Source organism: Thalassophryne amazonica, chromosome 6 (assembly GCF_902500255.1).
Source record: "Thalassophryne amazonica chromosome 6, fThaAma1.1, whole genome shotgun sequence".
Classification (NCBI taxonomy): domain Eukaryota; kingdom Metazoa; phylum Chordata; class Actinopteri; order Batrachoidiformes; family Batrachoididae; genus Thalassophryne; species Thalassophryne amazonica.
The window spans coordinates 75,566,958-75,591,188 of NC_047108.1; the positions used below are offsets into that span (position 1 = coordinate 75,566,958).

A 24,231-nucleotide genomic window follows, 5' to 3' on the forward strand; every position below is an offset into this window, starting at 1 on the left:
ACACACACACACAAAAGAAAGAGCCATGTGCAAAGAGAAAATGCAGCAGAAATTATTGAATAAATAAAGAAAAACAGTGAGGGACAGTGATGAGTGTGACAGAATGAGGAAAAAGAAGGCAGGTGAGATGAAAGCATGGGAGGCGAGCAGGATGGCAGAAGTAAAGAAAAGGAGGGGAGAGGAGGCACTTCCGACAAAAGGAAGCTGTAGATATTTCTGCAAAACACAAGTGAATTTATGTCAGGGAGTGCTCAAGCAATAACACTTTCAGACAGTGTGAGGGGTAGATGGTCACAGCTCTAATAGCATTATATTATGCAACGCCAAATCTGAAATAAACGCTCAAAGAACACATTGTAGGATCTTAGGGATTTAATTCTAAATTAAGCCCGTAAGGAGAACATTTGCATCTGAAGCCATGTACCAAACCATTACTGCATGTACGTATGCTCAACAATGAGAAGATTTAAGTCAAGGCGAAGACAACGGAGTGGGTGCCAAGGTAGATCATGAAGCACACACACGCACAGAAGTGTGCTTGCAGCAGGATGTGCATGATGCTAATTAAAATGCCTGAGCATTTAAACCATATTTAACAGGAAGGTTTTGTTTTTTTTTCATCATAAAGCCTGAAAAGGATGCACACATTGGAAGGGCAAAGCAAAGCCAATAGACATAAAAAAAAAAACAGTGATTTGAGAGAGATAAGGGAGGCAGAATGTGTCAGGAAGAGTGAAGGAGAGCCAGAGCTGTGAGCCCTCATTCAATGGCTGCCGGCCTTGAAACCTTGCCGGCTCCAAATGGCACATTTGGCACATGGATGTTTGCGCCGAGTCTTCAAAGCTATAACATTGGTGACTTTAATCACAACAGCTGTGCTTTTCTATCACTTTAATGGCATTTTCATTGACCTCTTCTAACTGTACAACATGCTTTTTCCAGAAGGGCAGGGTTTCTAACAATGACTGTGACTGCAGCTTAGTGGGGACACACACTCGTAGAGGTCTAAGGTCAGTGCTTAACATCACACATATACTGAATCATGATTATTCACCATCAAATATAATGGTGCACCCACGGCTCTTTGCCTTCCATTAAGGAAAAGCTGTACTTAATGCCCTTTTTTCTACATCTGATGCAGCCATTGATAGGAAGGACTGAAAAGCACCTGACAATGCAGTGCAGACACAATATCCCAAAAACACTATGAAAGGTAATGCAGAAGAGTGGAAAATGTCACTGTAGCTCAATGATTTAAAAAAAATTGCTTTAAATATCCCAAATCCCAGAAACTACTCAATAGATCAACACATATGTACATACATTCCATATCGTTCCAAATATAAGATGACCCTAATTATAAGACAACTCCCTTTTCAAAGACATAGTTTATGTAAAAGCCTTTCCAAAGGCCCAGTCTTCACTTTATAAAGAAGATGCTTTTATTTGATAATAATCCAGATAAAGGCATATTTTTGGGACAGCTCTTCAATTCTTTTTTTTTTTTTAATCAACCCAGTCTCACCGCAGTTCATGAGACTGGATTACGAAAAGTACATTAATCTGTGGGTTCATGGGTTAGTGGGGCACTTTTTGTGACGTGGGCACAAATGAATTACGTGACAGGGAAGGAAATGTGGGGTAACAAGGGTTCTGGGGGAGTTATGGTTAAGGTTTGGGGAGGGTAGACACTTACGCTATGGTTATAGATAGAGTTAGGAGTAGGAGAGGATTATGAATACCAAAATTTTAAAAATCGTGTAACGAAGATAGGACACTTTTCATGATGGGGCATGAAAAAAAGCATGAGACTGGGCTGTTTTTTTTTCCACAACCAAATACTGATACACTGCCGTTTTTAAGGCCAGACCTTTTCTGATGGTTATATTTTTTAAATATGGTCTTTTTGGGTTTGCCATCTTATTTTTACACTCTCACAACATACAGTATTTCTTGACTGCTTGAGAGTTGCTTTATGATGGTTGCATTAATCACAATAACATTAAAGTTTGCATCATAACTTCTATTCAGTTGTTGGCTTAGTATGCACCTGTGTTTGTTAGTCATGCAACACTGTATGCTAAATAGAGGGGTATATCACTACAGTCCTGGTACGCACACTGGTTTCATGGGTATTTAGTGCCACCTATTGTTATGGAGGTACAAATAGTAAATAGTAAGTCCTGTTGTGGCCCTGCAGGGCCAAAATGTGTCCCCCATACATGAAATAGATGAGAGCTTTGACAGGATGCAAGTTCAATTCAGTCCAATGCAGGTTACTTCCACAAAAATGGCCTGCACACATTTGCAGCACCCAGTGCTGTAAATGGCTCACATCAGGGTGAATGTGAGGCATTATTGTAAAGTGCTTTGAGTGTCTATTGCAGATGGAAAAGCGCTATATAAATGCAGTTCATTTACCATTTAACAATGTTATGGAGGTACAGTGCATCCGAAAAGCATTCACAGCGCTTCACTTTTTCTACATTTTGTTATGTTATGGCCTTAAAGCCAAAGTGGGGCAGCATAGTGGATTAGTGGTCAGCACTGTTACCTCACAGCAACCAAGTCCCAGGTTCACTTCCCACCTGGTCTTTTATAATAATAATAATTACTTTATTCTAGACTCAAGAGTACATACATAGATACATGACATGTACATGGGTCCATATCTGGGCAGTTACAAATTATACAGAGAAGTTTGTATGTAACATCTGTAACTAGTGGGTCCTAATATTGGACCTATATTTTAAGTTGGTGCCAAGAATAGCACATATGATGGGATTCAGAGACTTGTGTAAATGCCGCAGGAACCGATATACCAAATTCCTGATGTTTGTGGAGTTTACATGTTCTCCCTGTGTGCTTACAGGTTCCCTCTGGGTACTCCAGCTACCTCCCATTAAAAAAAAAAAAAACATGCAGGATAGGGGAACTGGACTGTGTGTGTGAATGTGTTTGCCTATAGTGCATGGAGAAAGTATTCACAGCACTTCATTTTTTCCACATTTTGTTATGTTACAGCTTTATTCCACAGTGGAATAAATTATTTTTCCCCTCAAAATTCTACTCAGAACACCCAGTAATAACAACATGAAAAATTATTTTTTTAATTCCTTTAATTTTATTATTTTATTTTATTTAAAAAAAAAAAAGAAATCGCATGTACATAAGTATTCACAGCCTTTGCTCAAGACTTTAGTGATGTACCTTTGGCAACAATTATGTCAAGTCTTCTTGAATGTGATGCCACAACCTTAATGGAACTATCTTTGTGCAGTTTTGCCCATTCTGCTTTGCAGCACCTCTCAAGCTCCAGCTAAACTGAATTTACCCCAGGTGGACTCAATTAAGCTATAGAAACATCTCAAGGATGATCAGTGGAAACAAGGTGCAGAGCTCAATTTTTAGCTTCATGGCAAAGGAAGGATTTCTTAGTTTGTTTGTTTATTTTTTGTTGTTTTGTTTTTATTGTTTTTTGTTGTTTTTGTTTGTAGAAATTTGCAAAAATCTGAAAAATAACTTTTTTCACACTGTCATTATGGGGTATTGTGCGTATAATTTTAAAAAAATGAATTTCATCATGAATTTCATTCATTTTGGAATAAGGTTAACATAATAAAATGTGTAAAAAGTGAAGTACTGTGAATGCTTTCCTGATACATTGTATATGACATGTAAAAGTCTAAACTGAAATTAAAATGATCTTTTTCAGATGTGTTTCCAACTAAAACATCATCTTATAATCAGGAAAATGTAGTGAACATGTTTTCATTGAATAAAATTGTCTAGCCTATCTGTATTATTACTTAAACTGTGTATTCATTGATGAAAATTAATTTAAATATTTAGAGGCAATGACATCAAGAAAAAAATCCAAAATAGTCCAAAATAAAATAATTTCAGTTGATCTAATGAAAATAAAATACTTCACATCACTCACATTGCCTTTTCTAACCAACAACTGAGGACAAAGGTTTTGTGAAAGTCCCTCTCTCTGTTTGATTAACTGTGAACCAGGTAACTTATAAAGCAAAGGATGTTTTTTGACAAAATTCTATGAAGAGCTGGTTCTTTGGATAGAAAATGTTCAATGAATTTTGAGGCAGAAAACTTATTTTCCTGATTTCTTTCTTTAATAGTGAGATTGCACTTTCTTTTATCTCTAAGGGTATTTCAAGAGTGAGCCTTGCAGCATTACAAACATAGATATTCTGTTCATAGCATTCTAACCTTAATGTCAACCTGTTTTATGAGCACATGGGCTCCATTTATATTCCCAGCGACACTAAAATATGAGTTGAAGTAAAAAGATCAAAGTCTTCCATGCACAGAAAAGGTTTATTTTCCTCACATTTTGTTCACAAATTCATCCAGCTAAGTCAAGTTAAGTGAATCAGTCTTGGCTCCTGGATGGCAACCACCCAGGCAACAACGGGTCCATCACCACACCTCTAACATAAAATATCTGCTGCAGCCATGGGAAATGTGGATGTTTCCCTTGTGTGAAATACCAAGGGGCTGAATACTTTTGCAACCCACTGTGACTGATGATACAACCGACAAAGGATGCACTGTACACAATTTATTTTCCAATCACAGCCTAAAACGAGGTGTCTCGAGTTGATTAGATTTTGGGGTCATTTGGACAAAGGTCAAGGAAAACATACTATGAATAAAAGCTTTTTGTATATCTCAAAAATCAAGATGCCTAGATGGATCAAACTTGGTGGAAATGTTTGTCGGATAGATATCTGAAGATGAATAGATTTTGGAGTTGTTTGAACAAAGGTCAAAGGTCAAGGAAAACATGGCATGAAAAACATTTTTTTTTTTTATATATATATCTCAAGAACCAAGAAGTCGAGATGGATCAAACTTGGTGGGAATGTTACTTGTAAAGATGGTTAAATTTGGGGGTAGCTTGATCAAAGGTCAAGGAAAGCTGTGTCTGAAAACTACTTTTTTGTATATCTGAAGAACTCAGAAGCTTAGATAGCTGATCTACAGCATATATTGATGAGCAAAATATTTGTGATTGATTTGTATGAATGACTTCATAATTAAGTCAAACAGAAGTTATATGATGAAGTCACACTTAGTCAAAAACACCATGACAGACATATGTGCACTACCAATCAAAATTTTGGACACGCCTTTGACTGGTAGTGTATATTTATTTGTACATTTGTATTGTGTTGTGGAGTACACTCAGGGTATCCATCAGCCCTCTGATGTCTTTCATTGTTATTTTTGTTGATGAATGTCATTAAGAAATGAAAATAACTAGCCTGTTGCCGGTGGGGATCCATGGACTCTAGATTGGGGAGTGTTTATAAAATAGGTAGCTGACATTTTTCAAGGGAGGCAATAAATTGTGTAAAGTTTCTATAATGATTTTAACTGAACGTGCAGGAAATTAAAATGAGACAGTTTTGTGAATAATTGTATTTATGATTTGGTACATTTACTTGATGTTTACAACTGGCAAGGTTGAGATATTTCCTTTGTTCAGAGCTTAGCTGGTTACCAGGGACTGATTAATGGTGATATCAACATCCACTGTTCACTGTTGTTACCTAATTTCTCCAAAAATATTAGTCCTGTCAAGTTTCCATTTTCACAGCGTTCATCCGAGCCCCAAAATACATAAGCATACCAAACGGCAAATGTCAGCTCTCCCCAGTTTCTCCGTGATTGAAGTTATACACACACATACTTATACACAGAGGCCTCTTGGCTATTAATATATAGATCATAAGACAAACATGGTGCAGTCCTGTCATGCAAAACCTTTATGTTTTTTATTAAAGCAACACAAGGATTCGCTGACTTGAGTGTAAATTCTCGTAGAGTGTATTGCAGGGCTGAGCTCCACCATTACACTATCTTGTGTAAAACTGTGAAGTCAATCAGAAGCAAAGTAGAATAATTAAAGCAACAATATAACTTAAATTTGTTCAACAGTTGGCAGGCATCATATTTGGAGGAAACCAGGCACCAACTGGATGCAACCAGTGCAGAAGCACCAAATGGCTTCACTGCGGGCGACGTGATGCTTCAGTTATCTTTGTTCCTGGTGAGTTGACCCTTTCCCACACACACACTTTTACCTTTTGTATCAATCTGTTTTCAGCAAATGGAAGCTGCAGCAGCCTCAAGGTCTCTTATGCATTTCTGAGGGAAGAGACTGTAAGCACCTGGACAAAAAGCCAATACCATGTGTGTGTGTGTGTGTGTGTGTGTGTGTGTGTGTATGTGTGTGATATGCTAGGAAAGAATACAAATATATCACACTTTTACTGCCGTTTACACACATAACCAACAAAAAAGAAGCTTGCAAACCTCAGAGACACATAGAAACTCAGTAGTTAGTTCCTGCGTCATTACAGTAGCCATCTGTCATTACACGGACACACATACACCAGCTTGGCTGTGTGTATGTTGCCACTACACAAAAACACACAGGGAGAGCTGCATGAAGTCACAGTGCACACACACTTATTCCCATAATAAAGCTCATCCTGGTGACCCTTTACACCCTGGCTGCACGCCATCTTTGCAGTCTGCCGTACTTCGCTGGGCTCATGTGGACCAATCTGAAAGGTTAAAGGTTCCACTCCTTCCCTTTCCTCTCTCTCTTTTCTTTCTCTCCATCCCACATGAATCTGTCTGTTTGCGAGTGCCAAAGACTGATATCACTGCGGGCAGTGACCAGCGTGTGAGATGGAATGATGAGCATTGAGGTATAATCCCGGGGTTTAATCCTGACCACTCCCAATCCGCTGCTTGTCCACTGGACAGTTTGACACACTCTCATGACAAACAGTGTGCTGAACCATCAAACGCATATGTGGATGTAATTGGATGGAGGTGGAGGTGTTTGGGGGGAGACATACATTTGGGCCTCCAGTAGCCTTCAGTAATGATCTGACATTATTCAAAGATGCCCACCTGCCAGGCAGGGAGAGGGAGAGGGAGAGAGAAAGAGAGAGAGAGATGAAAGATTATTTCTCATGGGTGGGAGACAGTGAGTGAGTGAGTGAGTGGGAGGGGGAGGGAGGAGGGCGGCAGTCAGAAACAAGCAAACTAAAATTCTGCACTAGGAGACAGTCGTGCCAGAGCTGGATGTGATCTGCGCGCACATTTCGCCTCAGTGCAGCTCGAAGTGAAACACGTTCACACCTGCAGATAACAAAGAGGAGCAGAGTTCCCATTCTGGATAGGTGCTGCAACAACAACTCCAAAAAAACAAAAACGCACCCACACTTCACCAGCACCGCGGCAACTCAAGGTAAGAGAGCCCGTCGTAACGCGCGCTGCGTTCACTGCGCTGTGAAAACTATACTCACCGAGGGCGAAAAAGAAAAAACTACCAGCGTTAAAAGTGGATGATGGGTTTTGATTTTAAGGGCAAAAAAAAATGAAGACGTGGTGTTTATTTTGTTTTTATTTATTGCCGTACTGGTGATGGTAAAAGACGCGCTCTTTGCGCCGTGCGTAAAACAGCTGCGGAGAAAATCTCCAAGCAGGAAAAAGAGATGGTTCTAAGTAATTCCTCTTATTATTTAAACGCGACACAGTTAATAACATGCTCATATAACAGGTAAATCTGATATATAAATCAACAAATCCGGATATATTTAACAATTCTCATGTGTGCGTATTGTTGGCTCATTTGAAATGGCACGTCTATTGAGGTGTGTGTGTGTGTGTGTGTGTGTGTGTGTGTGTGTGTGTGTGTGTGTGTGTGTGTGTGTGTGTGTGTGTGTGTGTGTGTGTGTGCGTGTGTGTGCGTGTGTGTTCGCGCGCGCGCGTGTTTTTTCTTCTATTCATGTTCTTTTAAGTCTGGAATAAACTTATCATACCACTCTGCACTGAGAGGAGGTACAAATTACTGTTTGTTAATTATGTAGAACTAGTCTTGTAACAGGCCTGCCACATTACTGTATACTAGATCAGCATATGTTTGAATACCTTAGATTAGAAATAGGGATGTGATCTGAGGCAGAATATCTGCAGCAGACCTACATTTGTTGCTTCTTTCTAAACGCACTAAACCCCAAGCACCAGATTCAACATTACCATTTATTTCATATGAAATGTTCAAAACTTTAGCAAAACCCACAGATGTTATATTAGTTTTGCAAAGAAATCAGCATTCACTGGCTCTTTGTTATCAAGTGGCACTTGAAAAAGGAGATCACAGAACCTCAGCAGTTCCACACCCACAGACAGATGAAAACAAAGCGCAGAAAAATGAGTGACTGACAGACAGTGAATACAAAAGAGAAATGTGAATAAAGTCGCTCACATATTTTTTCCCACACGGCAGCTTTAAGATGCTTTAAGTTTTATATAGCAAAGTGAGAAGAATATTTCAGGTGTGACATCTGTGGTTCACGCCGATCGGCTCACACGCCACCTGCAAAATTCTGTCACATGATGCATCTATCTATCTATCTATCTACACAGTAAAATCACCAGTGTAAAACTAACACTGACAGTGTTACATTAACACTGCCAGTGTACATATGGTCCTACTCTGGTCAGGGTGGGACCATATGTACACTGTCAGTGTTAATTTAACACTAGTGATTTTAATATCTATCTATCTATCTATCTATCTATCTATCTATCTATCTATCTATCTATCTATCTATCTATCTATCTATCTATCTATCTATCTATCTATCTATCTATCTATCTATCTATCATCAGTTAAACCTATCAACTAACAGCTAATTAGCTTTTCAGCTAACTTTGAAAGCCATTATCAGACCATATATATATTTGTTTCTGCAGACTAAGTCACCTAACACTTAACTTTTAAATAAAGGTAAACAATCAAAAATGAATCTAAAATCATACATGTTTGTTCCTGTTGGAGCTTATACACAAATCCAATAAGCAGAATTGACACAACACAAACGCAACAACACAAAAAAATGGCTCACTGGATGAACTCAATTCAATTGTGCGCAGGATTTCCATTGAATAAATATATGTAGCCCCGACTCAAATAAAACACATCCATGCAAGATAATGTAATTTAATTTAGTTGGAATTACATATATTAAGATGGAATCCAATCCAATGAGTCAGTTTTTTGAGTGTATCACTCAAATAAATGACTCATTGGATGAACTCAATTCAATTATGGGCAGGATTTCCGGCTAATAAATATATGTAGCCCCAACTCAAATAACGTGCATCCATGCAAGATAATTTAATTTAATTTAGTTGGGTCTACATATATTTATTAGATGGAAATCCTGCTCATAATTGAATTGAGTTCATCCAATGCATCAGTTTTTGAGTAAAGTAATGAGTAAATGCATTATATTCAATGTGTAATTTTTATTTTTTAATATTTGTTATTTAATACTTTCTGTGCTCTGAATAAGCTATGTTGAATGTAAAGTACTGTTTAATTTCATTTGTTCAAACTTATGTATGTCTTGATCGTCATCTGGTTTTGAAATGCTAAACCATTTTGGGAGCATCCATCTTTACAAAATAATGGAGCAAATAAGTACGATTTCTGGCCAGAATTGTTTACTTGGTGATACAAGCATCACATTTGGCACAACTGTTCTTCATAAATCAGTGTCTGAGAAAAAAAAAAAATCCAATATGGCGGCCAGGTTAGGGGTCAATGAAGAAATACACAGGGGTCAAAATTTGAATAACATTTTGCCAGAATTGGAGAAACTTTCACTTTTGACACCTGTATAAACTGAAATTGACATTTGTTACAATTTTTGTTGTTTTTATCCCATAACAGCATAGATGACTACTGTGTAATTCTTCATTGACCCCTCCCTGGCCGCCTGAAGATTCAAGTCAAGTCAGCTTTTTCAAAAAAGTAATGTCTAAGGCTTATTTGTGCCGAATTTGGTGTTTGTATTACCATTTGAAAGATTGTTTCAACTGTCTGCTGCACAAATATCATATATATTGAAATGTCTGTTATTCAAGATTTTAAAGCCACAAAAAACTGAGCCAAACTTTAATTCTTAAAATTAAATTTAGCATTTAATGGCTATCAGTTAGTAGGTGTTTATTGTTTAATGCTATCGCAATTAACTTTTGTGTTTGAGGATTAGCGTTTCTCAAAGCTAACTTTTATGTTAGCTGTGCCCACCACTGCTAGCTAGTTAGCTAACTAGCTGTCTGTCTGTCACAGACAGGTGGCAAATTTAAAGCAAAACCTAAATAAATGAGCAATTAAGCATTTATCATCCAGTCCTGCTTTGTGGCATGTATAAAAATGCTGATCAGGTCCAGGTAATTCAGATTTTGTATCAAGATTGAAAGACAAAAAAATTCCCTGTGACTTTGAAGGAGGTCTGTGTTGGGGCACAGATGGCAGGAGATTTATTCACAAAGACTGTTCAACTGGCTGGAGTTTCAGTCGGAACAGTGACTAAAGTGTCATCTGCATTTAGATCTGTGGGAAGGACATCAGTAAATTGGGTGCTTGATAGCTTACAGTTGATGAGTATGATGTGTGTGCATTAGTGCCATATGTAAGGACAAACTGAAGAGCAGCTCTTCCTCAGTTGAATGAAGAACATCAGTGCAGGATGTAATCGGATTTTGTCAGCAACAGCATCCAGTTGACAGATATGTTGAGAGAGATATACAAGCGAAGCGCCGCGCAACAGCACAAAGCTTGCTCTATGGGATAGGGAGTCCCAAACAGGAAGTGCCAAATTTTGAGTCCACAGTGAAATAGGAAATGTCAAATGGCAAACACTTCCTGGATTGACAGACGAGAACACAAGGAACCTCACGGGAACTCAGTGGCAAGTTCACACTGAAACAGGAAGTGCCAAATTTTGAGTCCACAGTGAAACAGGAATAGACAAATTTTGAACACTTCCTGGCATCGGTGGAGCTAGAGCAGAGGCCGGGGTTTCACTGGACTCCTCTGAAATCTGATTGACACAGATGACTGACATGTCACGGCATTGCACATCTGGTTGAAAAGAGCTACATTTTGAAATCAGTGAGTCATTCTGACTGCTAGGTTCCTCCTGTCCAGTAGTTGGTGCTATGTACCACAAAAAGTTCTAATCCACCTTAAGGTGAAGAAGAAAAATGTTTGCCTCAGATTTGACGTGAACATGTCCTTTAAACCATGGACTAATAATGACCCAAAGTTATATTGGTGAGTAAATGACCATATTTTATGCCAGAAATGAGGTCCAGGTTGTTAAAAGCGGCATTTCTCCTTTAATTCAGGTTGCCTTATATATAAATGTTTTTCCAATGATATTTAAACAAGCAGGCAGCTCTTAAATAAACTCTTAATTTTGCTGTCTGAGTGACACACCAGTTACACAAATTTAGATAAATAAATTTAAAATGATCTTTCTTAAACTCAAACTGAAAGCAAATTTCTACAACTTGATATTAATTAATTAAAAATATAAAATCCAACTTCCTGATGAAGTGGTGTAGAGGAGGATTTTCTTAAAAAGAAGACCCGATACTTCAGCTCCTATTTGCCAGAAAGTACACCTGAGATACAAGCCTAGATTTGATGTTTTGGTGAAATAAACTTTTGTATTTCTTCATAAAGTTCAAGACATATTCACTGACTTGGAAATGTTCATGTTTCCATCCCCTGGGCTTGTCTGAAGAAAACTGGCAATAAAACTGAGTATTATTTATAGGTATTACGAAGTTTTAGAGATTTGCTTTCAGTTTGAGGAAGATAATTTTAGAATTTTTTTATTCTTTATATTTTTTTGTATTTCTTGTATTTGAAATGGCATAAACAAATTAATATGTGTGAAATTCCAAGTGTTCCAATACTTTTGGAGGGTACAGTATCCTAACCTTATGATGAGTGCAAAATGAGTGTGGTATTATTACTGTTTTGTTTAAGAATGTTTGTTTTTCACTGTTGCTGCACTTTGTGTCAAATTATAGTCATATCATATATCATATTTATATGACAATATTGAGATACAGTATTTGGCCATATTGTACAGCCCTACTGTCAACTAGCTGAATCTTTGAATATTAATTTACATCTACATTTTAAAAAATGCTTATAGTGGCAGGGGGTTAAGAGGGCTGTAATTAAGAGGGTCTGGGGGGGTCGAGTCCCCCCAGAAGCTGAAAGGCAAATAAAGAAAAATGCTTAAAAAGTCAGGGGCCTGGGGGGGGGTTTCCCACAGAAGCTGAAAGGCAAAAAAAAAAAAAATGCTTAAAAAGCCCCCCCTCCCCCCAGAAGCTGAAATAATTAGCCATGCTAATGCTCTCCTGAAGCATTTACTCAAAAAACAGTCTGAAGGACCTCAATGACATGGTGAGATGCTGAAGAGCTTTGCTCATTCATGTCTGCGACATATACATATTAGTCATATCGTATATCATATTGATATGACAATATTGCAATACAATAATTTGGCCATATTGTACAGCCCTACTGTCAACTAGCAGAAACATTTGCATATTGATTTACATCTACATTAAAACAAATGCTTAAAACAACATGGGGTGAAGAGGGCTGTAATTAGCCCCCCAGAAGTTGAAGGTTTTTATTCATGCTAATGCTCCTCAAAAGAATTTCCTGAAATAAAGTGTGAAGGACCTAAAATGACATGGTTAGATGGCGAGGAGCTTCCAGGCATGTGAGAGGCGAAAAAAGAAAAATGTTTTAAAAGGCGCCCCCCCAGAAGCTGAAAGGCAAAAAAACAAAAATATTTAAAATGGCGGTGGGAGGGGAGTCTGGGGAATGCTCCGCCCCTCCAGAAGCTGAAAGGTTTTAGCCATGCTAATGCTCCCCTGAAGCATTTGCTCAAAAAAAAGTCTGAAGGACCTAAATGACATGGTGAGATGCTGAAGAGCTTCGCTCGTTCAAGTCTGTGACATACACATATTAGCAGAGCTGCAATGTGTAAACCCTTCAACGCAAAGACAATTGCACATTGGAGTGTTTGGCAGAGGTGTCAAATCCAGCTTCAGAAAGTAAAAGTGCAGCCACATATTTATTCCATCTTCCCAATAAACCAGCTGATTGTCATTAGTTCAGCTCTTCAGGCAGGTGGATGAGCTCATTATTGAGATCACCTGTTTTAGGTGCACAGGTAGAAGCAACACATGGGAGGGTTTTTACTTTCTGAAGCTGGATTTGACACCTCTGGTGTTTGGTGGTGCAAAAGCAGTAAACATTTTTTTTCTACAGAGATATGAGAAAAAGTGTTGTGTTTAGATGAGTCATCTTTCACCATATTCTTAGCAAGTAGGTAAGTTAATGTTGCGTACACCAAAAGAACAGCACAGGCTGGAATGCTTGACGTATACAGTTCAGAGCTCTGGCGGCTCTTACTGGGAAGGGTTACTGTAAACCCAGAGTTATTCTGAACTGTCACCATTATCATGCAATGATGCGTTTCTATCCCAGTGGGTGGTATTTCTTCCAGGTGACAATGCCCCCATCCACAGGGCACCAAGGGTCACCACCTCGGATCATGAGTATAAAGCAAATGATGTGGAAGAAATGATATGGCCTTCTCAATCACCCACAGTCAACCTAGCTGTACACCTATGGAACATTTGTGAGGGAATGTCTTCTGGAAGACTGACGTTCCATCCCTCCAGGGGAGTTCCAGAGACTTGGCAAATCAACACCAAATATATTGAATTGTTCTGGTGACATGTGGTGGCCGGTTGCTTTACTAAGACATTTTATGATGGTCCATCCATTCATCCATCCATTTTCTTCCGCTTTATCCAGAGTCGGGTCGTGGGGGCAGCAGCTCAAGCAAAGCCGCCCAGACCTTCCGATCCACACACACCTCCCCCAGCTCCTCTGGGGGAAACCCAAGGCGTTCCCAAGCCAGCCAAGAAATGTAGTCCCTCCAGCATGTCCTGGGTCTTCCCCGGGGCCTCCTCCCCGGGGAAGATCCAGGGGACGTGCCCGGAACACCTCTCCAGCGAGGCGTCCAGGGGGCATCCGGAAAAGATGCCCGAGCCACCTCAACTGACTCCTTTCGACGTGGAGGAGCAGCGGCTCGACTCCGAGCTCCTCCCGAGTGACCGAGCTCCTCACCCTATCTCTAAGGGAGCGCCCAGCCACCCTGCGGAGGAAACTCATCTCGGCCGCTTGTACTCGCGATCTCGTTCTTTCGGTCATGAGCCAAATCTCATGACCATAGGTGAGGATCGGAACGTAGATCGATCGGTAAATCGAGAGCTTTGCCCCCCTACTCAGCTCTCTCTTCACCACGACGGTCCGATACAGCGACCGCATCACTGCAGATGCTGCACCGATCCGTCTATCGATCTCATGCTCCATCCGTCCCTCACTCATGAACAAGACCCAGAGATACTTAAACTCCTCCACTTGAGGCAAGGACACTTCACCAACCTGAAGAGGGCAAAGCACCTTTTTCTGGTCGAGAATCATGGCCACGGATTTGGAGGTGCTGATTCTCATCCCGGACGCTTCACACTCGGCTGCAAACCGCCCCAGTGCACACTGAAGGTCCTGATTTGACGAAGCTAACAGAACCACATCGTCCGCAAACAGCAGAGACGAGATTCTGTGGTTCCCAAACCAGACCCCCTCTACACCCTGGCTGCGCCTAGAAATTCTGTCCATAAAAATAATGAACAGAACCGGTGACAAATGGCAGCCCTGGCGGAGGTCAACGTGCACTGGAAACAGGTTTGACTTACTACCGGCAATGCGAACCAAGCTCCTGCTGCGGTCGTACAGGGACCGGATAGCCCTTAGCAAAGGACCCCGGACCCCATACTCCCGGAGCACTCCCCACAGGGTGCCCCGAGGGACACAGTCGAACGCCTTCTCCAGATCCACAAAACACATGTGGACTGGTTGGGCGAATTCCCATGAACCCTCGAGCACCCGATGGAGCGTGTAGAGCTGGTTCAGTGTGCTGCCAATTTTATGATGGTTTTTTATTTAATTTGTCTACATTGCAATGAAGTCACAAAATCACCTAGGTTTGGAACTGTTAAAAAAAACAAACAAACAAGCAAAGTTGATGAACTGCAAAGTATTTGTTGGTTAACTGCAAGGCTGTCACCAGCTGCAGCACGCCATCTTGTCTGTCAGTACTAATGGCATAAGCAGTGGTGGGCACAGTTCCGATAACCGATAATTATCTAAGATAATGTTTTCATTATCGGATTATCTTTTTAGATAACTTTAAAAACCATTATCGGACTAATTATCTTGCGATAAATTTTTGTCTGATAATTTTTAGAACGATAACGTGGTAAATGAAGCTGGACAGCTACAAATATTTATAAAACTTAAAATCAGTTGAGCTCCTACCTGTTAAATGTTTCGTAGCTGATGTGTAGTTCTACCGTCTGCAAAACAAAGAAGAGCTGCTTTAAGAAGAAACCACTCTATCCTCTGCAGGAAAAGGAGAACTGGTCCCCCCCCCAAAAAAACTCATTTCTCTTAACCCCATACTGATACGCAGGCAATATCACCCAAGTCATCCAGAGGCATACATTTTTAACTTATTGTTCAACTTTTAACCAAACTAATGTCGGACAAGTTATTTAAATTAATGTCATGTTTGAAGTTTTATAAAGTGAAAATATCAGATATATGTTTTAGTTTTAAAGTAATGTGCTAATTTTTAAGGTTTTAGTGTGGATATATGCTGTGCCCAGCAGTGCATTATGGGTAGGATAGGGTAATCTCAGTACGTTCACGACATGAGAAATGCATTTGAAACACTCTGAACAGGCTCTACGGACAGCAACATTAAACTCTAGTGCCTAAAACTCTCGTGAATATATTCTTTGGGTTTATAGACGTTGTTATTGTGTCTGCGTTTATTAAATTCCACGCATCTTAAATGTAGCAGATACGGATTATCTGGAATTTTGTTTTGGCAAGTTTTCAAGGTCTCTACTGCCATCTACTGGCCAGTAGTGTTCATTCGCCCTATTGACGTATCCCATAATCCCTTGCGTGCCAGAGAGTCGCTGCAGTCAACAACATATAGAGAAGCAACACGATGACAGTTGTAAATTAATATTATACAACAAAAATGTATTTTTTATGCTTTTCATCACATTAATAAGAGACTGCATGCATGATACCCTGAAAACTTGCTAAAACAATTATAACAAATAATCCGTGTCTGTTACGTTTAATCTGCGAGGAATTTAATGAACGCAAACCGAATTTCAAATCAAAATCAAATCAATTTTATTTATATAGCGCCAAATCACAACAAACAGTTGCCTCAAGGCGCTTTATATTGTAAGGCAAGGCCATACAATAATTACGGAAAAACCCCAACGGTCAAAACGACCCCCTGTGAGCAAGCACTTGGCAACAGTGGGAAGGAAAAACTCCCTTTTAACAGGAAGAAACCTCCAGCAGAACCAGGCTCAGGGAGGGGCAGTCTTCTGCTGGGACTGGTTGGGGCTGAGGGAGAGAACCAGGAAAAAGACATGCTGTGGAGGGGAGCAGAGATCGATCACTAATGATTAAATGCAGAGTGGTGCATACAGAGCAAAAAGAGACATTTCAGACATATTATATATATTAGTCTGGAACAAAGAGGACAAACAGTGTTGTAATGAACAATAATCAAGACGTTAAAGAGCAAACTTCACTTTCTCCCACAACGACATGATCAGGAAGTGAGCGTAGCTCAAAGCAGCTCCCATTGAAAATAACGGAGAGAGAGCCTGTGATTCTCGCATGTTTACATAAAATAAACACAATAACATCTATAAACCCAGAGAATATATTCATGAGAGTTTTAGGCACAATATAAAAATAGTTTTATGTTGCGATGTTAATGGTGTTGTCTGTGTGCAGCGGTTAAAGTGCAGCGTGATCAGAGCATCTCAATACAATTCTCAATGTTACGCGGTGGCCTCTCTGAGGTTTTGTGGGATTTGAAACATCAATAGGGCGAATAGCCAACATTTATGTGTCAAGACAATATTATGCGCACGTTTTACAATATATTAAAACGTGTGCACATCATCATAAAACGTTCGCACATTCTCTCCACATGTAAAACATGTTGTGATGACACTTCCGGGGCTCCATAAAAATGCCTATTTGACAAAAAAAAAAAGAGGAATATTTTACAAAAGCACATTTATCTGTAAACACCAACACACGACACACGTTCACATTAGCGTGTTGGTTTACATAACGAATGACTGAACCAATCAGTGTTTAGCAGAGGCACATTTTACCCACAATCCTTTGTGATCTGTCTGTGTTTGTTACAAAACCTCAGAATTAGTGCATTATTCAACATTAAAAGATATATGTTATATTTTAACTTTGTACAAATGACAGAATTGACATTAATGGAGTTATTCTCTCAGTATTAATGTTATTTATAAATCAAAACCATAAGTCAGTATGGCTTTATTTTCCAAGACCTCTGCCTGACCGGAGCATTGTGACCGGTAGAGAGCTGGGCTTTATGGTTGCTCTCAGCTGGCTTCTGTGCTGGAAGCCATGAAGTAAACAAGAGCTTCCAGCAGGGTGCATGATGTTCAAAAACAGAAGTGTGGGCTCATTGTTTGGGTCTGTTGTCACTTTTGATGCTACCAGAAGCGAACGTGGTGTTAAAACTCAAATTCACTTTATTAGTAGTTGCAAATGTACCAGAGACAATACTGGAATTTATCGGTTATCGGTAATGTCCGATACATTTTTGGGTGGTTTATCGTTTTATCTTTATCAAAGATAACTTTTCAGTTATCTGATTATCTGTGTCAGAATTTGGGTCTTGCCAACTTTTATTTCTTGGCTCTGTGTTCTTCAGTTACTTTTGTTTTTTCTGTTGTGGGGTTTTTGTTCTGTTTGGGTCTGTCTTTCCTGTCTGTCTCAGCTGGCTCTTGGTGGTGGGTGTTTCCCTCTGTCTGGCCATGCCCTCCTTCTGGTGTGTTCCACGCACACTTGTTCTCTAGCTGCACCTCATCACCTGGGTGTATTTAAGCTCTCCATTGTGCCTTACTCCCTCGCCAGATTGTAGCACCTTGTGCCTCTTTCCAGCTCTGTTCGTGTATTTCCTTGCCTTGCTTCGTTTGCCTCATCGTGTTTTTTGACTACCTGCCTGTGTACCTCGACCACGCCTAGCCTGATGTATTTGTTACTGTTGCTCTTTTTGGACTGCCTATCTGTGTACCGACCCCAGCCTGTTTACAGAGTAAACATCTTATCTCCACTGAGCTGTGTACCTGCGTCCTGCATTTGTGTCCAGCCTGTCAAACCTGATAGTACAATCTGGCCAACAATGGACACAGCAGACACAGACGTCTTCCAGCTGGCGGTACGCCACCACAGTCGGCAACTCGCTCTGCAAGAGGACCAGCTAGCCGTTCTGAACTCTGGGATCAGTGAGTTAGCTAAGCAGCAGGCTTCTTTCATGGCCTCAGTGAGCTCTCAGATGGAGCAACTACTCTCTACCATTAAGCATCAGGCTATGACTAGTACGGCTCTCGCCAATGCACCACTTCCGGGACCGTTGTTAGCCCCGCCGGCTCCTGTACCCGTGGTTTGTAATCAACTCTCCCGGCCTGAGTGTTTTTCTGGAGAGTCTGGGGATGTCAAGCCGTTCATTACACAATGTGAACTTCATTTTGAATTAATGGCGTCAATGTTTCCGTCCGATAGGGCGAAGATAGCATTCGTCATTACTCACCTGACCAGCCGGGCTGCAGCGTGGGCCACGACGGAGTGGAGCCGCGGTTCGCCATCTTGCTCCTCCCTGGCGGCCTTCACTCACGCTCTAGAGCAGGTCTTCCAGCACACCTCGCCGGGGCGTTCGTTGATGAGGTTAAAGCAAGGCAGTCGCCGAGTGGCAGATTACGCCATTGATTTTCACATCCTCGCCTCGAAGAGCAAATGGAACCAGGCGGCGCGCCAAGATGTCTTCTTCCGGGGTTTGAGTGACGTCATTCAAGACCAGCTGGTGGCGATAAACCTGCCGAACGACCTTGATGCTCTGATAGCACTGGCTATTCGGACTGATCGCCGTCTGTCTGACCTTCCCCGCCGAGACAGCCTTCATTACGCCCAGCAAGACTTCTCGTCGTCGTATCAATCATCCTCTGCCGGCCGCTCTGGCAGCAACTCTCCACCCAGCTCTGCAGAGAAGCCCACGCGAGTAGGACGGACACGCCTCTCCCTGGCGGAGCGCATGCGGCGTCAAGCGGAAGGACTTTGTTTTTATTGTGGTCAGTCAGGTCATGTTGCAACCCTCTGTCCAGTCAAGGGTGCCCCCGTGCAGCCGAGGAGGGTTGTGCAGGTGAGTCAGAGTTCAGTTCATACGTCCTCTCAGAATGGTTTAATTGCCACTTTCTCATCCGACCATACCACCATGGAATGCCCTGTATTCATTGATTCTGGGGCTGATTCTAATCTCATGTCATCCTCTGTTGCCAGGTCCCTCCAACTGAAATTTTTATCAGCTTTCACGCCCATTGGTGGTCCATGCGGTGGATGGCCATGAATTAGGTCAAATTGAGTACCGCACCCAACCTGTTTGCATGATAATTTCTGGCAATCATTCTGAACAAATTAGTTTTCATGTATTTGATAACATGACTCACTCTGTGATTCTGGGGCACCCTTGGATGCAACGCCATAAACCTAGTCTAGACTGGACTCAGGGTAAAATTGAAGCATGGGGATCTTCTTGCGAAAAGTCTTGCCTGTCTGCACCCGAGGTTCCATCCAATATGTGTAACTCTGATCTAGAGGGCGTACCAGTTTGCTACCATGATTTAGCGCTTGTCTTTAGCAAAGCTAAGGCTAAGTCTCTACCTCCGCATCGGGAGTACGACTGTGCCATCGATCTTCTCCCCGGGCGACTCCTCCACGGGGAAAATTGTTTTCTCTTTCAGGTCCCGAACGAGCAGCGATGAATTCATACATCCAGGAGTCACTGGATGCTGGATTGATTCGTCCATCATCATCCCCCGCTGGAGCCGGGTTCTTCTTCGTTGAAAAGAAGGATAAGTCACTTCGTCCTTGCATTGACTATCAGGGGTTAAATGATATCACCGTTAAAAATTGCTATCCACTGCCACTGATTTCATCTGCTTTTGAGCTGTTAGAGGGCGCTAAAGTGTTCACAAAATTAGTTCTTCATAATGCCTACCATTTGGTCAGGATTAAGCAGGGAGATGAATGGAAGACTGCCTTTAACACCCCAACTGGGCACTATGAGTACCTGGTGATGCCTTTTGGGCTCACAAATGCCCCAGCGGTCTTCCAAAATTTGGTAAATGACGTTTTACGAGAATACTTAAACAAATTTTTTTTTGTTTACCTGGATGACATCCTGATATTCTCTCCCGAGCTCCACACACATACTCAGCATGTCCGTTCTGTCTTGCAGACCCTATTACAGAGCAACCTCTTCGTCAAGGCGGAAAAGTGCAAATTCCACAGGACTACTGTATCGTTTTTAGGATTCGTCTTCTCTGAAGGAGAGATTCGAATGGACCCAAACAAGGTGGCGGCAGTGCGTGAGTGGGCAGTTCCAAGCAATCGAAAGGATGTACAAAGATTCTTGGGATTTGCTAACTTTTATCGAACATTTATCAGGAACTTCAGTACCATCGCGGCACCTCTCCATAATGCAACCTCGTCCCTACAGGCGTTCAAGTGGACGCCTGAATGTGACGAGGCATTCCGGGTCTTAAAACGCTTCACTGCTGCCCCGGTGCTACACCTTCCTGACCCTGCACGGCAGTTCGTGGTCGAGGTCGATGCTTCCGATATCGGTGTGGCAGCAATTCTGTCGCAAATAAGTCCTAAAGATAAGAAGTTGCATCCATGTGCCTATCTGTCCCGTAAGTTGTCAGCGGCAGAACGAAATTACTCCCATCGGCGACCGCGAACTGCTGGCGGTAAAAGTGGCCTTGGAGGAATGGCGTCACTGGCTTGAGGGGACACAATTGCCATTTCTAGTGTACACGGATCATAAAAACCTCGCTTATTTTCGCACTGCGAAGCGTTTAAATACTCGTCAGGCCCGGTGGGCAATCTTTTTCAGTCGATTCAACTTTGTTATCTCGTACCGACCCGGTTCCAAAAACGGGAAGCCTGATGCCTTGTCCAGGCAATACGATAAAGCCGATACACCTTCTGATCCCGGCAATATTCTCCCAGCATCATGTTTTATCTCGGCCATTACATGGGAGGTGGAATCACGGGTAAAGGAAGCCCTCCGCAACGTTTGTGTGCCTTCTAATTGTCCTCCGGACAAGTTATTTATACCTGACGCCCTCGGGGGGGGGGGGGTTATCGAATGGGCTCACAATAGCCGGTTTTTGTGTCACCCTGGAATCAAAAAGACGGTTCATGTCGTGCAACAACGTTTTTGGTGGCCGCATATGGTTGCAGATGTTACGGAATATGTAAATGCCTGTCAAATGTGTGCTATGCATAAGTCCTCATCACGCCCACCTGCGGGCTCGTTACTACCTCTGCCCGTTCCCAAACAGCCTTGGACTCACATCACAATGGACTTTGTATCTGGTCTTCCCCCCTCACGCGGCAACACTGTGATTTTGACTGTTGTAGACAGATTATCCAAGATGTGTCATTTTGTGCCATTGCCCAGTTTGCCTACTGCCAAAGGAACTGCTGAAATTATGTTAACTCATGTATTTCGTCTCCACGGTTTTCCCCAGGATATCGTCTCTGACCGGGGCCCGCAGTTTGTGTCCAGGTTCTGGAGGGAGTTCTGTCGCTTACTCGGGGCCATCTCCAGTCTCACGTCCGGCTATCATCCCCAAGCAAACGGTCAGACTGAAAGATTTAATCAGGAATTGGAAAAGGGTCTTCGAATTTTGTGTTCTCAGCATCCCTCTACCTGGTCATCCCAACTGCCTTGGATCGAGTTAGCTCACAACAGTCTGCCCTCTGCTTCTTCTGGTTTCTCCCCTTTTCATGTGGTGTTTGGTCATCCTCCCTCTTTGTTTTCTTCCTCCACCCTTCGGTCCCCGGTCCCATCTGCCCTAAGTCTGATTGTCAGGTGCCAACGAACTTGGGAGCGGGTACGTCGTGCCATCTGCCGTTCCTCAGCACAATACAAAGCTGCCGCAGACTGCAAACGGTCCTCGGCTCCCGTCTACACACCTGGTCAGAAGGTCTGGCTCTCCACCTGGCATTTGCCGCTACGGGGTGTTCCTCGGAAACTGGCTCCCAGGTACGTTGGTCCCTTCCCTGTGTCCAAGGTCATTAACCCTGTTTCCTGGTTACCTGGTTCTATGCATGTTCACCCCACCTTTCATGTCAGTCATGTCAAACCCTTTAGGTCCAGCCCTTTGTGCCCTCCGGCCGTTCCCCTGCCTCCTGCCCGGTTCGTGGGGGGGGGGGGGTCTTCTCTGTGCGTCGGCTTCTGGCTTCGCATCGGAGGGGCCGCGGGTTTCAGTATTTGGTAGACTGGGAGGGGTACGGCCCCGAGGAGCGGTCGTGGATTCCCTCCCGCTTTGTCCTGGACCCCTCTCTCATTAGGGATTTTCATGCCTCTCACCCTGCTGCACCTGGGCCGTCGGGAGCCGGCCTTTGAGGGGGGGGTACTGTCAGGATTTGGGTCTTGCCAGCTTTTATTTCTTGGCTCTGTGTTCTTCAGTTACTTTTGTTTTTTCTGTTGTGGGGTTTTTGTTCTGTTTGGGGCTGTCTTTCCTGTCTGTCTCGGCTTGGTGGTGGGTGTTTCCCTCTGTCTGGCCACGCCCTCCTTCTGGTGTGTTCCACGCACAACTGTTTCCTTTCTGCACCTCATCACCTGGGTGTATTTAAGCTCTCCATTGTGCCTTACTCCCTCACCAGATTGTAGCGCCTTGTGCCTCTTTCCAGCTCTGTTTGTGTATTTCCTTGCCTTGCTTCGTTTGCCTCATCGTGTTTTTTGACTACCTGCCTGTGTACCTCGACCACGCCTAGCCTGATGTATTTGTTACTGTTGCTCTTTTTGGACTGCCTATCTGTGTACCGACCCCAGCCTGTTTACAGAGTAAACATCTTATCTCCACTGAGCTGTGTACCTGCATCCTGCATTTGTGTCCAGCCCATCAAACCTGATAATCTGTTATCGAAGTTAATTTTTTGGTTATCTGTGCCCACCACTGGGCATGAGTACTATAAGCAGGGGTGCACCTAACTGGTAGTCATGGTGCTCATGTGTGATAAACATCATTAATGCACAGCAGAGGGATTCCTTTCCTCTTCTAATGTGTTTCCCCTGTGTTTTCTGTTGCATATCATTTATTTTTAGCACGCAGAAGCACCATGATTACCAGTTATGTGCATGTCTGACTGTAGATCCAACAGAAGCCCTGGGGCCCATTGTGGCCATTCTATAACATGAACCAGATAAGTTTCTATGATTCCAACGGGACATGATGCCAGATGCTACATGCACATTTTCTTACCAACCACGGCTAAAACCCATTTACAGCTGGGAGGACGGGGACAACATAGACAATGCATCTTGTCAAACGAGACAGGTTTTGTCACAAATATGAAACAAAGCGTGATAGTAACAATAGTGAACAATTACTAGCTAGCTACAACAATTTGCAGAAGTTTCTAGCTAATGGAATTGTAAAACAAGAACCAGAAGATAAACATTAGTTAGTAGCTAGTAAATAAAAGTAAGTCCCAACAGCTTCTCCCTTGATTTTCACTTTGGGTCACCACATTTGATTTGGCACAAGTTTTATGCTGGATGCCCTTCCTGACGCAACACCACATTACATGGACAATGGGCATGGGTGGCCTTAAATTGGGAAACACACTGAACACAAGTACGCAATCGCTTGGCCACCACCTCTGCCTAGTTAGTACCTAGTAAACTCTAGGTACTAACATCTATCTATCTGTCTATCTATCTGATAAGCCACTCTGTCTGCTGGAGTTTATATTTGAGTTCATCTCTTGAGAGCTGAGTTAGACTTTGTGAAGCAGTAGCTTTGGGGACAAAAGGCTTTCAATCCATTTGTGAGCCTTTTCCATTGCTCATGGAAAAATCTGCTATTTTTATATTCCCATAGACAAACCAGATGAGTGACAAAGCAACACACCATGCTTGTAACTCAACAAATCTGGATTCAGTCACACATACGTGATGTGGTGTGTGAGCATGTACTATGGTCACAGCATTTTTTGGAGTAGGAGCTTCACCTCAGGTTATTACACCAATTCAAAAGGTTAAAACATTGAGCTTTAAGTACTGT

At 42.1% G+C, this 24,231-nt stretch overlaps 1 protein-coding gene across 1 annotated transcript in view; it reads left to right on the forward strand.

Moving 5' to 3' along the window:
- The first annotated feature begins 7,054 nt into the window (after window positions 1-7,054).
- The window catches only part of camkvl (CaM kinase-like vesicle-associated, like), a 204,586-nt gene continuing 187,409 nt past the window's right edge, over window positions 7,055-24,231 (forward strand). Inside the window, exon 1 of the mRNA XM_034172524.1 lies at window positions 7,055-7,294. The gene's annotated coding sequence lies outside the window, so the exon portion shown is untranslated. The remainder of the gene's footprint in view (window positions 7,295-24,231) is intronic.